General features: G+C 41.3%; 1 pseudogene; it reads left to right on the forward strand.

The window, feature by feature from the left end:
• Positions 1-6,660: 6,660 nt before the first annotated feature.
• LOC139540611 (regulator of G-protein signaling 5-like) lies at positions 6,661-13,033 on the forward strand (annotated as a pseudogene).
• The last annotated feature ends 1,786 nt before the right edge of the window (positions 13,034-14,819 follow it).

Genomic DNA, 14,819 nt, shown 5'->3' on the forward strand with positions numbered 1-14,819 from the left:
CACAGAGACATGTACAAAGCTCTCCCTCGCCCTCCATTTGGCAAATCGGACCATAGTTCTATCCTCCTGATTCCTGCAAACAAGCAAAAATTAAAGCAGGAAGCACCAGTGGCTCGGTCTATAAAAAAGTGGTCAGATGAAGCAGATGCTAAACTACAGGACGATTTTGCTAGCACAGACTAGAATTTGTTCCGGGATTCTTTCGATGGCATTGCGGAGTACACCACATCAGTCACTGGCTTTATCAATAAGTGCATCGAGGACGTCGTCCCCACAGTGACTGTACGTACATATCCCAACCAGAAGCCATGGATTACAGACAACATTCGCACTGATCTAAAGGGTAGAGCTGCCGATTTCAAGGAGCGGGACTCTAACCCAGAAGCTTATAAGAAATCGCGCTATGCCCTCCTACGAACCATCAAACAGGCAAAGTGTCAATACAAGACTAAGATAGAATCATACTACACTGGCTCCGACACTAGTCGGATGTGGCAGGGCCTGCAAACTATTACAGATTACAAAGGGAAGCACAGCCGAGAGCTGCCCAGTGACATGAGCCTACCAGACGAGCTAAATAACTTCTATGCTCGCTTTGAGGCAAGTAACACTGAAACATGCATGAGAGCATCAGCTGTTCCGGACGACTGTGTGATCACGCTCTCCCCGCAGCCGATGTGAGTAAGACCTTTAAACAGGTCAACATTCACAAGGCCACAGGGCCAGTCGGATTACCAGTATGTGCACTACGAGCATGTGCTGAGCAACTGGCAAGTGTCTTCACTGACATTTTCAACATCTTCCTGTCTGAGTCTGTTATATCAACATGTTTCAAGCAGACCACCAGGGGTGCGTGCTCAGTCCCCTCCTGTACTCCCTGTTCACTCATGACTGCACGGCCAGGCACGACTCCAACACCCTCATTAAGTTTGCTGATGACACAACAGTGGTAGGCCTGAGACATGTGTGTGTGTGTGTGTGTGTGTGTGTGTGTGTGTGTGTGTGTGTGTGTGTGTGTGTGTGTGTGTGTGTGTGTGTGTGTGTGTGTGTGTGTGTGTGTGTGTGTGTGTGTGTGTGTGTGTGTGTGTGTGTGTGTGTGTGTGTGTGTGTGTGTGTGTGTGTGTGTGTGTGTGTGTGTGTGTGTGTGTGTGTGTGTGTGTGTGTGTGTGTGTGTGTGCGTGCGTGCGAGCGAGCGAGCGAGCGAGCGTTTAGCAGATGTTATAGTAACATAAGCATTTTGCTGCACCCACTATCTCCTAACAATGCAGTAAAATGCCAAACAAGTACACAAATAATAAATAAAATAAATATATTTATATATATCAAGAAATCAAGAAAATTGGGAACGAGTCTAATTAACAATACAAATAGCACTGTAACAGTAATCCAAATGCAATTTATATGTATTTACAGCGGGGTAATTTACACAAGATCAGCTAGGAACGAGATGTACAGCAGTAGATTTATTAGAGTGAACTATGTCAAGAATCCAGTATATTCAGTACCAGTCAAAAGTTTGGACACACCTACTCATTCAAGGGTATTTCTTTATTTGACTATTTTCTACATTGTAGAATAATGAAATAACACATATGGAATCATATAGTAACCATACAAGTGTTAAACAAAAAATACAAAATAAAGAAAAACCCTGGAATGAGTAGGTGTGTCCAAACTTTTGACTGGTACTGTAAATAAATATGCAGTGTGTTTAAACAGTGTAACTATAATACGATGTACAGTAGATGAAATGCAGTAGATGAAATATTAGAATGAGCTAGAATGAGTATGTTGAGAATGCAGTAGGGTCCAGTGGTTTATTGTCTGTACCATGGAATGCAGCGTTGGCTGTGTGAATGTGTGAGAGTTAGTGTGTGAGTGAGTGTGTGTGTGTTTGGTTGTGTTCTGTGCGTGTGTGTGTGTGTGCGTGTCTGTTTGTCTGTGATAGCTTGTGTGTGTGTTTGTGATAGTGAGTGAGTGAGTGAGTGAGTGAGTGAGTGAGTGAGTGAGTGAGTGAGTGAGTGAGTGAGTGAGTGAGTGAGTGAGCATCACCTGGTAGATGGCTAGTGATGGCTCTTCAACAGTCTGATGGTCCAATAGAAGCTCTCGGTCTTAGCTCTGATGCAGATGTACTGTCTCTTTCTGTCAGACGGTGACCAAGTGAACAGTCCATGGCTCGGGTGACTGAGGTTGTTAATGTTCTTGTGTGCGCGTGCGTGTGTGCTTGCTTGTGTGTCTGTTTGTGGTATGTGCATGTGTTTCTGTCTAACTTCAGAAGAGAGAAAAGTTCTCTAACCAAGACGGCGTCTGTTATTTGGAATATTAAACTTGAAGACAGAACATTAATAAGACAGTAGGGTTCTAAACGAGATGAGACCAGTGACACAGTAACATTTACATAATACCACACCATCCCAGGGATACAGCAGGGATTTAGGTCTCTATAAGACATACTATTGCATAAAAATAATCTGTTCCTCTGTCTATCTCCCTTTCAGGGCTGGGATGATAATACAAATCTGCCTGAGCCAATACAAAGATTGGATCAAAGCAACATAAACAATATCTCTGTCAATTATAGGACAGGGCATTGTTTGGGCCTGAAGAAAAGACAATAACACAGCATAATATATTTGGAAACAAAGAAACATGACTTCAAGTTCCAAGTGTAAAGTGAAGTTTTAATGTGGTAGTTAAAGGTGACATTACATAGAGAAACACTATTTTGTCTTTATTCCTTTAAAACCTGGTTACATAAACAGGCAGGGACAGACAAAAACACTGTGAAATCTCACAACATGGTAGAGACTTCATGCCATGCTAATCACATGTCCCTCTGGGTTGGCAGAGGGCCAGGGACATTGGGAAGAAGGATAGTTCTGAAAGCCTCTCAATCATCTCTTGGTGTGTCTGAAAATATCTGAAACCCTACCTCTTCCTACCTCTTCTAAGATTATCCCACAGCTCTCCCCCATTTTACTATGATATCTTACAAAGGTCCTGAACCTCCCTATTTGTAACATTCCACTGATTTTGCCTAAAAATAAATACTATACCCAAGACTATAATGATATTTCCCATTGACTATCGTGGTTTTTCAGATCCCCTAACAATACAGTTTGCAGGTCCATCTGAAATATTATGAGATAGTAAGTACTATTCCTGGACCTGACTCCAAAAGCGAGCCATCGATGGACAGTACCAACAAATATGTTCTATGGATTCTGTTTAATTTAATCTCATCCCATCCCTGTTCTGATAGACCCCTGTGATGGCTGGGTGCTGATTTGGGAGACAGACAGGGAGGGGATAGAGGTCGTGAGGCCCCAGCAGATTGGCCTTCTCTGGGCTGCAGAGGAGAAGAGATAACTCCCTGGGACTTTGGGTCTGGTAAAGTAGCAGCGGAAGAACTCACGGAGGGAGGGAGATAAGGTGTCTGAGACTCTGCTGAGTTCCACAAATTGTCCCTGGTCCTGACTGGGAAAGGCTGAAGTTCTTTCACAGCTTACCTCCTGCAGTAGGGCTTTCTGCACTCTAATACCAAGCATTAAAGGTTTAGAAATGGGTTTCTTACATTATCTGGGAACATACCTTATCCCTAGTTCCTTCTGAACACCCCATTCTGAACACACACACACGCACACACACTCCTCACCTCTGATTCCCTCACCCCAGATGCTGCTTTGACAGTAAAGGTTAACAGTTCAGTATATATGATGAAGGGTTTGCAGGTATGTTCGGAAAGTCAGTATTTGAGGAGAGTTAGATTCAAATTTTTCAAATGAAATTATTTTATCATATTTGCTCCCTTCTCAGCATTACTCTACTACTGAATGTACAGCTCGGTTTCTTATTAATATCCACTAGATGGCAGCAAAGAAGCCATTTCAAATGCACCATGTAACAGAAGCAATAACTTTTTTCTGAACAAATGATGAATTATGAGTCAAAGTTTCAAAGAGAAATTCAAATTCATGAGCAAATGAACCATGGACCAGCTTAGTTTTTTTAAATATATTCTTTATCTCAACCTATACATTTAACAGGGCCCTATGCTATTGTTTCTGAATAATGCTATTGCATAAACTCTTTCCACTTTTGTGAACAAGTGAACCAAGTCTCTAGTCCTTGCAACCACACTGTAGATTCTGCTGACCAAGGCCCGACAGACATGGGAATTAGAACCATAATGCCTTAGCTGTTTTTTCTATGAGGGGATTTCAGAAACCACAAAATATAACATTGTCAGTCTGACTTCTCCTGAATCTCCTGTTTCCTTGGATGCCAAGCCGTTTCACTTCCACCTCAGTTCAGAGGAAGTCTGTGAGGGTTTTGCAGACACAGACACCCACCCTGTCCTCAGAGCTGTGCAGAATGGTGTCCCTCATCCCAACACTTAGAGTTGTGCATAATGGTGTCCCTCATCCCAACACTTAGAGTTGTGCAGAATGGTGTCCCTCATCCCAACACTTAGAGTTGTGCAGAATGGTGTCCCTCATCCCAACACTTAGAGTTGTGCAGAATGGGGTCCCTCATCCCAACACTTAGAGCTGTGGAAAATGGTGTCCCTCATCCCAACACTCTATAACCCTGACAATGGGTGCCAGCTCGCTGTAGCACCTAGTCCATAGTGCTTTTACCTCTCCACTGGTTTTCCGATTGCAGGTAAAGGAAAGGAGGAGAACAGGAAGCCACTTTAGACTATTGGGACCCACATTGAGTCCTGCATCACAAAAGTATGATAGCCTCACCTATCGTAGGTGTGTACGTCAGAATAGTACGTGTGTGCACGTCCACTTGTTTTATGTGTCAATAAAGTTTCAGCAGCACACTGGCATTTGAAAGTTGCTTTGCATAGTTTGACAATAACATTGGCACTCCTGAGATGAGATTGTCCTCATATATTTGCAGTTTTTCCCCAATATACAATAATTATCCGATAATATGCCTCTTTACATTGTCTACTGTACCTTCATGTTGTAACACTGTAGTAATCTGCCTTCCTGTTCTTACACTATGTAAATGGCTGTGCTGTTACCAGGTTATTATTGTAAAGATGATTTATTTCATGAGATGTTAGTGAGATGCTAGTGCAATGCAACAACTCCTGCTAGCAGTTCAGATATTATTGACAGTAAGAACAAAACTGAAAACTGAGAACTGAGGCAAGACTGAGTCTCCTTTCTCAAAATGTTTAATATTGAAGTACAGAATTTCACAATTGACGCTATGTTGCTAAATTGAGTTAAAATCAGTAGCACTTTCACAATAGGGATTGCCAAAACACTGTAATCGGTGGAAATAAACGGTTACATTGACATCCTGAGGCGTTAGTTCACTCATGGTTATTGCGAATGTGAGAAAGCTTATGTTTCTAGTCATGTCAGAGATGATTAGGTGCAAGTTGATTTGAGTGCATTCTTTGTAAACCAAAATGATATTTACCAAGCAGATCTAGAACCTCTTTCTTGGTACCACACCATCTTACAAGGAAGCAGACAAGTCAATGACAAAACAATAACCTTACCAACTGTCTGCTGACACAATAACAAAATTACAGAACAGAAAAAATTGTCTCTACAAGACTTCATGCTCTACCACAAATACAACTGTTTTGGTTCAATGTACATTATGGACAGTGGTGTGGCCGTCCCTCTCCCAGATAGACCCAGACAGACTAACAGAGCTAACAGGGTCCTACTCTATTCACAGGCCAGGCAATTAATGAATTGACTGTTTCATCTGCTGTCTCTTAGCTACTCATTATAATTTAATTACAGCTACATTTAATTAGCCAGTCATCTAAAGACCTCATAATAGGTGTCATAGCCCGAGGCTCCACTTGAGAGAAGAAAGAGAGAGAGAGAGAGAGAGAGAGAGAGAGAGAGAGAGAGAGAGAGAGAGAGAGAGAGAGAGAGAGAGAGAGAGAGAGAGAGAGAGAGAGAGAGAGAGAGAGAGAGAGAGAGAGAGAGAGAGAGAGAGAGAGAGAGAGAGAGAGAGAGAGAGAGAGAGAGAGAGAGAGAGAGAGAGAGAGAGAGAGAGAGAGAGAGAGAGAGAGAGAGAGAGAGAGAGAGAGAAATAGCTGCTCTAAGGGTAACTTTCTCTGCTGGAAGATACAGTAGCACAGTATAGTTCCACTAAACATTTAGGAATGTCACATCAGATATCACAATATAAAATCCCTCTGTCAGGGTTTAACCTCCAGGTCATAGTCTACAAATACTAATAATGGGATTTTTAGGGATTTTTAGTTGCCCTATACAGTCAACAATTACCTTTTATATAGTAAGTAATTAAATGAAGTTGAATGAATGTTGACTTCGATTGTAAAAAAAAAAAATCGAATGAAATTTGACTAAAGTAATTGCCTGCTATAATGTGTCCAAGTGCTAGAGTAAAAATACACATTCTAAGAATTGAGCCATTTACAATGTAAATGTACTTTTAATCTGTCTGTTTGTATATTTCAAGACATGGCATATGAGGGCGCAGAGAGATACCGGATGGGTTGGATGATACTTTTCTCGTTAACCATTTCTAAAAAAGATATACAGTACTTAAAAACTGGAAATCAACCAATCCTCCATAGTTAACACAGTGGAAATGTCAAATTATTTATTATCTAAATGTTGAAAGTAGTGGGCGACAGAAAGAAACAAAATGGTACAGTTTGAGGCCATGTGGCCGAGAGTGATGCTGGCGCTGGAGATGGGGGTGTGAGCAGGTGGGTCTGGCCAGGGGTGATGTTGTGGATGTTTGTGTGGGTCTGTATGTTGTCATTTGTATGTGTATGTTTAGTTTTGTATTGTAAAAATAAAATACAAAAATAAAATAAATGCAGCCATTTACAGTATCAATATAGTTCTCTGTCAATCATGTTGACTGTGGACTGCAAGTCGACATGTCCCAATGTCCGCATCCTATGATGCAACATCATGGCTGACTGGTAGTTACACACCCTGTGATGAAATAATACCCAAAAAATGACAATACAGTGTTCTTTCCTGGAGGGCCGTGTATACAGACATTTGTCTATGCCTAGCACTAACACACCTGAGTCAGCCAATAAGTTGATTGATTATTTGTAGCCCACATGTTCAAATCAAATCAAACTTTATTTGTCACACGCCGAATACAACAAGTGTAGACCTCAACATGAAATGTTTTTTTAGAAGCCCTTGACCAACAATGCAGTTCAAGAAAGAGTTAAGAAAATATTTACCAAATAAACTAAAGTAAAAAATAATTAAAAGTAACATAATAAAATAACAATAACGAGGTTATATTCAGGGTGTACGGTACCGAGTCAATGTGCGGGGGTACCGGTTAGTGAAGGTAATTTGTAGGTAAGGGTAAAGTGAAGTGATTAATACATACTGTATATAATAAACAGCGAGTAGATGCAGTGTAAAAACAAAAGGGGGGTGCGGCAATTTGATTAATTGTTCAACAGTCTTACGGCTTTGGGGTAGAAGCTGTTTAAGGAGTCTTTTGGTCCTAGACTTGGCGCTCCAGTACCACTTGCCGTGCGGTAGCAGAGAGAACAGTCTATGACTGGGTGATCGGAGTCTTTGAAAAATGTTTGGTCTTTCTTCTAACACCGCCTAGTATATAGGTCCTGGATGGCAGGAAACGTGATGTACTGAGCCGTACGCACTACCCTCTGTAGCACCTTACGGTCAGATACCGAGCAGTTGCCATACCATGCGGTGATGTAACCGGTCAAGATGCTCTCGATGGTACAGCTGTAGAACTTTTTGAGGATCTGGGGACCCATGCCAAATCTTTTCAGTCTCCTGAAAAGAGATTGGATGAGTGTCTGGATCACCCATAGTAATCTTTTCCATCCTGCTACACAAACTTCAAAATAAACAAAACAAAACACACACAGACCTCAAAAGGATGTCGTTGTAGATTACTTCTGTTAAGAACCAGTCATACATCTCAGATTCATAATCTAATCTTCACTGAGGGTGACAGGCAGAACTTCCATGGAACATTGTGTTACCAAAGTGTTTTCCCCATAAGATACCATTGTTGTGTTTTCTCTCACACCTTTACTCTGTTACTGATACAATTTCAACACACGGGTAGTGATATGATATGGGGCTGGTCATTGGTGTTTATGTGAGTGGAAGTAAAGTGAGAGAATGCTGCACGCGCAGATGCACACACACACACACACAGGCACACACACACACACACACACACACACACAGGCACACACACACACAGGCACACACACACACACACACAGGCACACACACACACAGGCACACACGTACGCTACAGTACATACTGTACCTAGGGTATGACTCATCTGTTCATCCTTGTCCAAATCTGATTCACCAAGACACACCTCTATTTAGTTTAGTTGTATTTGTGTAAGACAATGTATTTTCATAGTATCTGCATGTACGTATGTATCTAATGGAAAACGTAGTTAGTTCACAATGAATCCCTAAAATATGTATGGAATTATAAATCCACATACTGTATAACCACATTATTGGTGCAAAACACATAACACAAGAAACACAAATCAAATCACCACAAAAGGTCACATCTATGTGAGTATATTAATTATTTCTTCCTGGGGTTTAGTTTTTCCATTTCCACTAGCACAAACAACATGAATTTTCATATCCTCTGTCAGGGTTTATCTGTGTTCATTGTGAGCCCCTTTGGGACCCAGCCATTAGTCAAGCATGTCAAATGAGATATACATGAGGAGATTCTCAGTAGGTGTGTTGCCCTTCTGCTTTTACCCCTCCACATCACACACCATCAGTATCAGGGTTTGTATATACTCACACTAACTATAGGTAGATGTGACCAGCCGATCTCTCCACAGGAGTCCACAAACACACCACAACACTCTAGGGGGAAGCTTCAAAAAAATGATTTGCATGTTATGAAATTCCATGTGACTACAATTTCAGTGAGTCTTTCTATTCTTATCTATGGCTATGGTAACCTAAGACAAAATAAAGCAGCAATAAGAAGATAAATATAATCTGAGTCACAAGCCTTGTTGCAATAGATGAGAATATCGGACCACTCCCAGTTTAACAGACACACCTTGATAGGACAGTATGATGGTTACCCATTTAGATTGCCTTGGCCCCTTTTTCTATTACATATTATTCCCCCTCTTATGTTATAAAAGTTACCATTCACAGTAAATGACAGATGTTCTCAGGAAGTTGTATGTGGAGGAGTATAGATGTGAGTAAACCCTGATGATCATATTAAGGTGGGCAGACAGACACTGCTCCTTAACATCTTCCTGTTTTAAAATATGGTCATTTCCATTCACTGGCATGCAATGTCTTCAGAGGGAATAATTATAGTGTTGAATCATGAAAGATGTGTCTTCATAGAGTGTAATTTAGTAATATACTGTATGTACTATTTATACTATAAAATACAAACTTTAGGAAATATCCCTCAAAAGTTCCATTATATTGATGAATGGGAAAACGGTGGAAGAAAGTGGAGGCAAATGTGAAGAAATTTGAAATTAGAATTGTACAGGAATGTAAATGCCCTAGGGGAGCTATGCTGTGTGTTTATACCTGAGGTACAGTATCTAGGGGCGGCCTGCACCAGCAAGTCCCAAATGTCACCAGAACAAATCTCTCCTGAGACTCCTGAGATGCCCATACAGTGTACAGCTATCTCCTAGGAGGAAACACTGTCATTTACATGAAGATGCCAAAACTATTGATACGGATCAATAGGATCAATGAATACGGATCAATGAATTTAAGGATCTGCTGCAAAATATGACACAGACGAGAAGGTAAGCTAATGTACAGTACCAGTCAAAACTTTGGACACAGTGGTTTAAGGCACTGCAGTGTTAGCTGTGCCACTAGAGATTCTTGGTTCGAGTCCAGGTTCTGTCGCAGCCGGCTGTAACTGGGAGACCCATGGGGCGGCGCACAATTGGCCCAGCGTCGTCTGGGTTAGGGGAGGGTTTGGCCGGCAGGGACGTCCTTGTCCTATCGTGCACTAGTTACTCCTGTGGCGGGCCGGGCGCAGTGCACGCTGGCACGGTTGCCAGGTGTACGGTATTTCCCCCAACAGATGGCTGGCTTCCGGGTTAAGTGGGCATTGTGTCAAGAAGCAGTGCGACTTAGTTGGGTTGTGTTTTGGAGGACGCACGGCTCTCGACCTCCGCCTCTCCCGAGTCCATAAGGAAGTTGCAGCGATGAGACAAGACTGTAACTACCAATTGGATACCACGAAAAAGGGGTAAAAAAAAAAGTTTGGACACATCTACTCATTCAAGGGTTTTTCTTTATTTTCTACATAGTGAAGACATAAAAACTATGAAATAACACATATGGAATCAAGTAGTAACAAAAAAAGTGTTCATAAACAAATCAAAATGTATTTTAGATTTTAGATTCTTCAAAGTAGCCATCTTTTGCCTTGATGACAGCTTTGCACACTCTTGGCATTCTCTCAACCAGCTTCATGAGGAATGCTTTCCCAACAGTCTTGAAGGAGTTCCCACATATACTGAGCACTTGTTGGCTGCTTTTTCTTCACTCTGTGGTCGAACTCATCCCAAACCATCTCAATTGGGTTGAGGTCGGGTGATTGTGGAGGCCAGGTCATCTGATGCAGCACTCCATCACTCTCCTTCTTGGTCAAATAATCCTTACACAGCCTGGAGGTGTGGTTTGGGTCATTGTCCTGTTGAAAAACAAATTATAGTCCCACTAAGCGCAAACCAGATGGGATGGAGTATCACTGCAGAATGCTGTGTTAGCCATACTGGTTAAGTGTGCCTTGAATTCTAAATAAGTCATAGACAGTGTCACCAGTAAAGCACCCCCACACCATCACACCTCCTCCTCCATGCTTCATGGTGGGAACCACACACGGGAGATCATCCGTTCAGCTACTCTGCGTCTCACACAGACATGGCGGTTGGAACCAGAAATCTTACATTTGGAATCATCACACCGAAGGATGGATTTCTACCGGTCTAAAGTCCATTGTTCGTGTTTCTTGGTCCAAGCAAGTCTCTTCTTCTTATTGGTGTCCTTCAGTAGTGGTTTCTTTGCAGCAATTCGACCATGAAGGCCTGATTCACGCAGTCTCCTCTGAACAGTTGATGTTGAGATGTGTCTGTTACTTGATATCTGTGACGTATTTATTTGAGCTGCAATCTGAGGTGCAGTGAAATCTAATGAACTTATCCTATGCAGCAGAGGTAACTCTGGGTCTTCCTTTCCTGTGGCAGTCCTCATGAGAGCCAGTTTCATCATAGCGCTTGATGGTTTTTGAGACTGCACAATTTTTCCACATTGACTGACCTTCATGTCTTAAAGTAATGATGGACTCTCGTTTCTCTTTGCTTATTTGAATAAACTTTTACCAAATAGGGCTATCTTCTGTATACCACCCCTACCATGTCACAACAAAACTGATTGGCTCAAACACATTAAGAAGGAAAGAAATTCCACAAATTAACTTTTAACAGGGTTTAGCTGGTTGAGATAATGCCAAGAGTGTGCAAAGCTGTCATCAAGTCAAAGGGTGGCTACGTTGAAGAATCTCACATTTGTTCAACACTTTTACGGTTACTACATGATTCCATATGTGTTATTTCATAGTTTTGATGTCGTCAGTATTATTCTACAACGTAGAAAATAGTAAAAATATAGAAAAACCCTTGTATGAGAAGGTGTGTCCAAACTTTTCACTGGTACTGTATATATCTAGGAAAGGGGCCTTTTAAGCATTCAATATATAAAAACACACAAATATAATATAATAAAACAAAATGCAGTAAGTGTTTTATATTTACACCAATACAGAAATAAAGAGAAGCTGTTGGTAATATATCAAGATCACATCTTAATGTATACTACTTCCTCAATTTCCACAGGATCGATATCCTTTTAAGCCGGAAAAGATAGAAAAAAGACATTCAGTGTATTCTGATACAGAAGATAAATGATGACTCCTTTTCTACAAAAATAAAGTAAGTACAGCAACAGTAGAGACTATTTCACAACAATAACATGTCAAATAGTAATATTGATTTACAAAACCCATCTAATCCAAGAACGTGTCGTCAAGCGGACAGTAGAAGAATTCAACCAACTCTTGAGAAAGAGTTGAAGGACAAAAGTAAGGACAACTGTTTTAACTACGTTGGCCCAGAGTACATTCATTATCTTCAATAGTACAGTCTCATAAGACCACCTTCTGACTTTAGCATGCTAATCCCACAGGGTTCTTTGCAGCCTTCCGATCCTTCCTGCAGTATGAATTCAGGAGAATATTGAGTTCTGGCTAGCATGCCGTGACTACAGAGAGAACACCTCACCAGCCGACCTCTCCTGGAAAAATCAAAAGAGATCTACCAGGAGTTCCTCCATCCCCAGGCCTAGTGAGGGGTCAGTTAGTCAGGCTATGCTTCAGCTTTCACCTTGGTAGTAGCAGCTATCCAAATGCTAACATATTACAAGCTAAAGTATTATACCCACAAATGTAGCTATAATTCCTAAAGTGTGACTAGATAATACCATGTACTTTGCTGATGTGGGAAAAGGCTATTTCATAATAGAGACAGCAAGATGACGGGCAAAGATAACAGCCTCTCATCAGAATCATTTGACAACCATTGTAACTTTCTGACATGGGAAAATTACTCTTTCAAGATACAGATAGCAAGCAGATGGGACAAGATATGATTTGAGCAAGCTCATGCAATGAATGAATGAATTGGCAAGCTTAAGGTGGAAAGATGACAATACCGTTCAGTTCAGGCCTTTCATAAAATTCTCCCTTCACACTATTTTTCATGGTTTGTGTTTCGCCCCTACAAATTAATGTTGACCACCACATCCGTGAGAAGATCAAAACATCCATGAAGTCTCCTGGTCTGTGCTGCTTTGATGAGGCAGTGAGAAATGTGTACAGACTGATGGAGAGAGACTCATGCCCCAGGTTCCTCAGGTCAGACGCCTACCTAGGGCTCAGACGCAAAGCCAGGACCCTCTGGTAGAGGTCAGGGATCAGGGGTTTTGTAGTCAAGATTCACAAAGTCAAACAAGGAGAATGACCACAGGAAATGACTTATGAGTTGTAGATGAAGAATAAATGAATATAAAGTATGGAGAAGGATTAGAAATGAGTGGTGTGTGGTGATGAGTGGTGACAATGATTCAGAGTACTAAACAGTACATCCATTCCAACCTCTAGACCACGTGTCAAACTCATTCCAAGGAGGGCCGAGTAAATGCGTGTTTTTCGCTCCTCCCTTGTACTTGATCGATGAATAAGGGTCACTAATTATTAAAGACTCCCCTCACCTGGTTGCCTAGGTCTTAATTGAAAGGAAAAACTAAAAACCTGCATACACTAGGCCCTCCATGGAAAGAGTATGACACCCATGCTGTAGACTGACTGACGAGTCAAAAGTGGCGTTTGCATCAAAAGTCAAATTCTAGGGAATTTATATATATTGGAACGACGGTACAGAATGTCTAAATGGAAGGACTTAAGTTATGAATGGTTACAGAAATAACTTGCATATGGTTGCAAAAATGCAGAACATAAAGCTGTTCAATCTTCTATTAAAGTGTCCTTTGTTGTGGAAAAATAACAAATCTGTCTCTTCATTCCATGTTAATTGGACATTATATGTATCCGTCAACAAATAACTGTTATTTGTTTAACTCTGTAAATACTAATATAGCATGGATGTATCATGTCAGTTCAAATGTACATTATACTTCCATAAATCAGGATGTAAATGTTGTCAGGATGGAGGGTTATCATTGACTTGTCCTATGACACTGAGTAATTGTCGGTGGGCAAGGAGACTCACACAAAAACATTTTCCACAGCCTGCTACCTGCCTACCTGTAAGGCTGTTGTGCTCACATGTCAACTGTCTCAGCTAATTAGCCAGAGCTAGCCCATTAACAGTGTCATGAAGTTGGGAAAAAATTAGCCCTGTCACTCTTGACCCCTCTCTGTAGATGGCCCTATTCCTCAAAGTTGTGTCTTAAAAAGGCCATCTGGGTGGCTCTAACAATAACTGTGAGTTTGACTCAGGACACCCACCAGTGGATTCAGTCATATGCAGTGATGTGTGGCAATTCACCCTGAATTTGTCACCTTGTTAGGGACGTAATCTCATCACCAAGGAACAACTGTTTTTTTCTATGGCTACTTTTAGCAACTATGCACACTTCTTCGCTCCATCTAGATGTCCAAACCGCTGAAAGACACAAATGCCTGGAGGCTAACTCAGCAGGATCTTCAATTGAGCATTGCATGACGATTCTGAGATAAACTACATTTTATTACACATACAAGGTTATGAATAAAAGCAGACTTCAAAGGGATTGTATTATGTGAGAGTTGTTGTTCTATTGGATAGAGGGAAGACCAGACAATAGTGCCTTATCTTACTATTAATTTGCTCAGTAAGCCTAGAGCATGGTATAATATATTATATTTACAAACATTATTTATTTATTTTTTGGAGGGGCTGAGGGCTGCTGGTGTAAGGCAATGTTCTTGCTAGATGACCAAGAGCTCACCTCTCCTATATCACCACAGCACGTAGGCGACATCAAGCCACCTTGTCCCTCACACACAGTCTGAAACAGTTTTGCTCAGTCCCAAGCGGTTGTCATAACAGCCGAAGGGAAGTGGGTAATGTGCAGTGCATTTCAGACACTGTCTGAGTTACTCAATACCGTCACTCAGGAACCTCTAGAAATGATACTGTTTGTATGGTGTTAATCACACAGGCGATTGCGGTGTGTTCACTTAAAACC

Source organism: Salvelinus alpinus, chromosome 16, assembly GCF_045679555.1.
Source record: "Salvelinus alpinus chromosome 16, SLU_Salpinus.1, whole genome shotgun sequence".
Taxonomy (NCBI): Eukaryota; Metazoa; Chordata; class Actinopteri; order Salmoniformes; family Salmonidae; genus Salvelinus; species Salvelinus alpinus.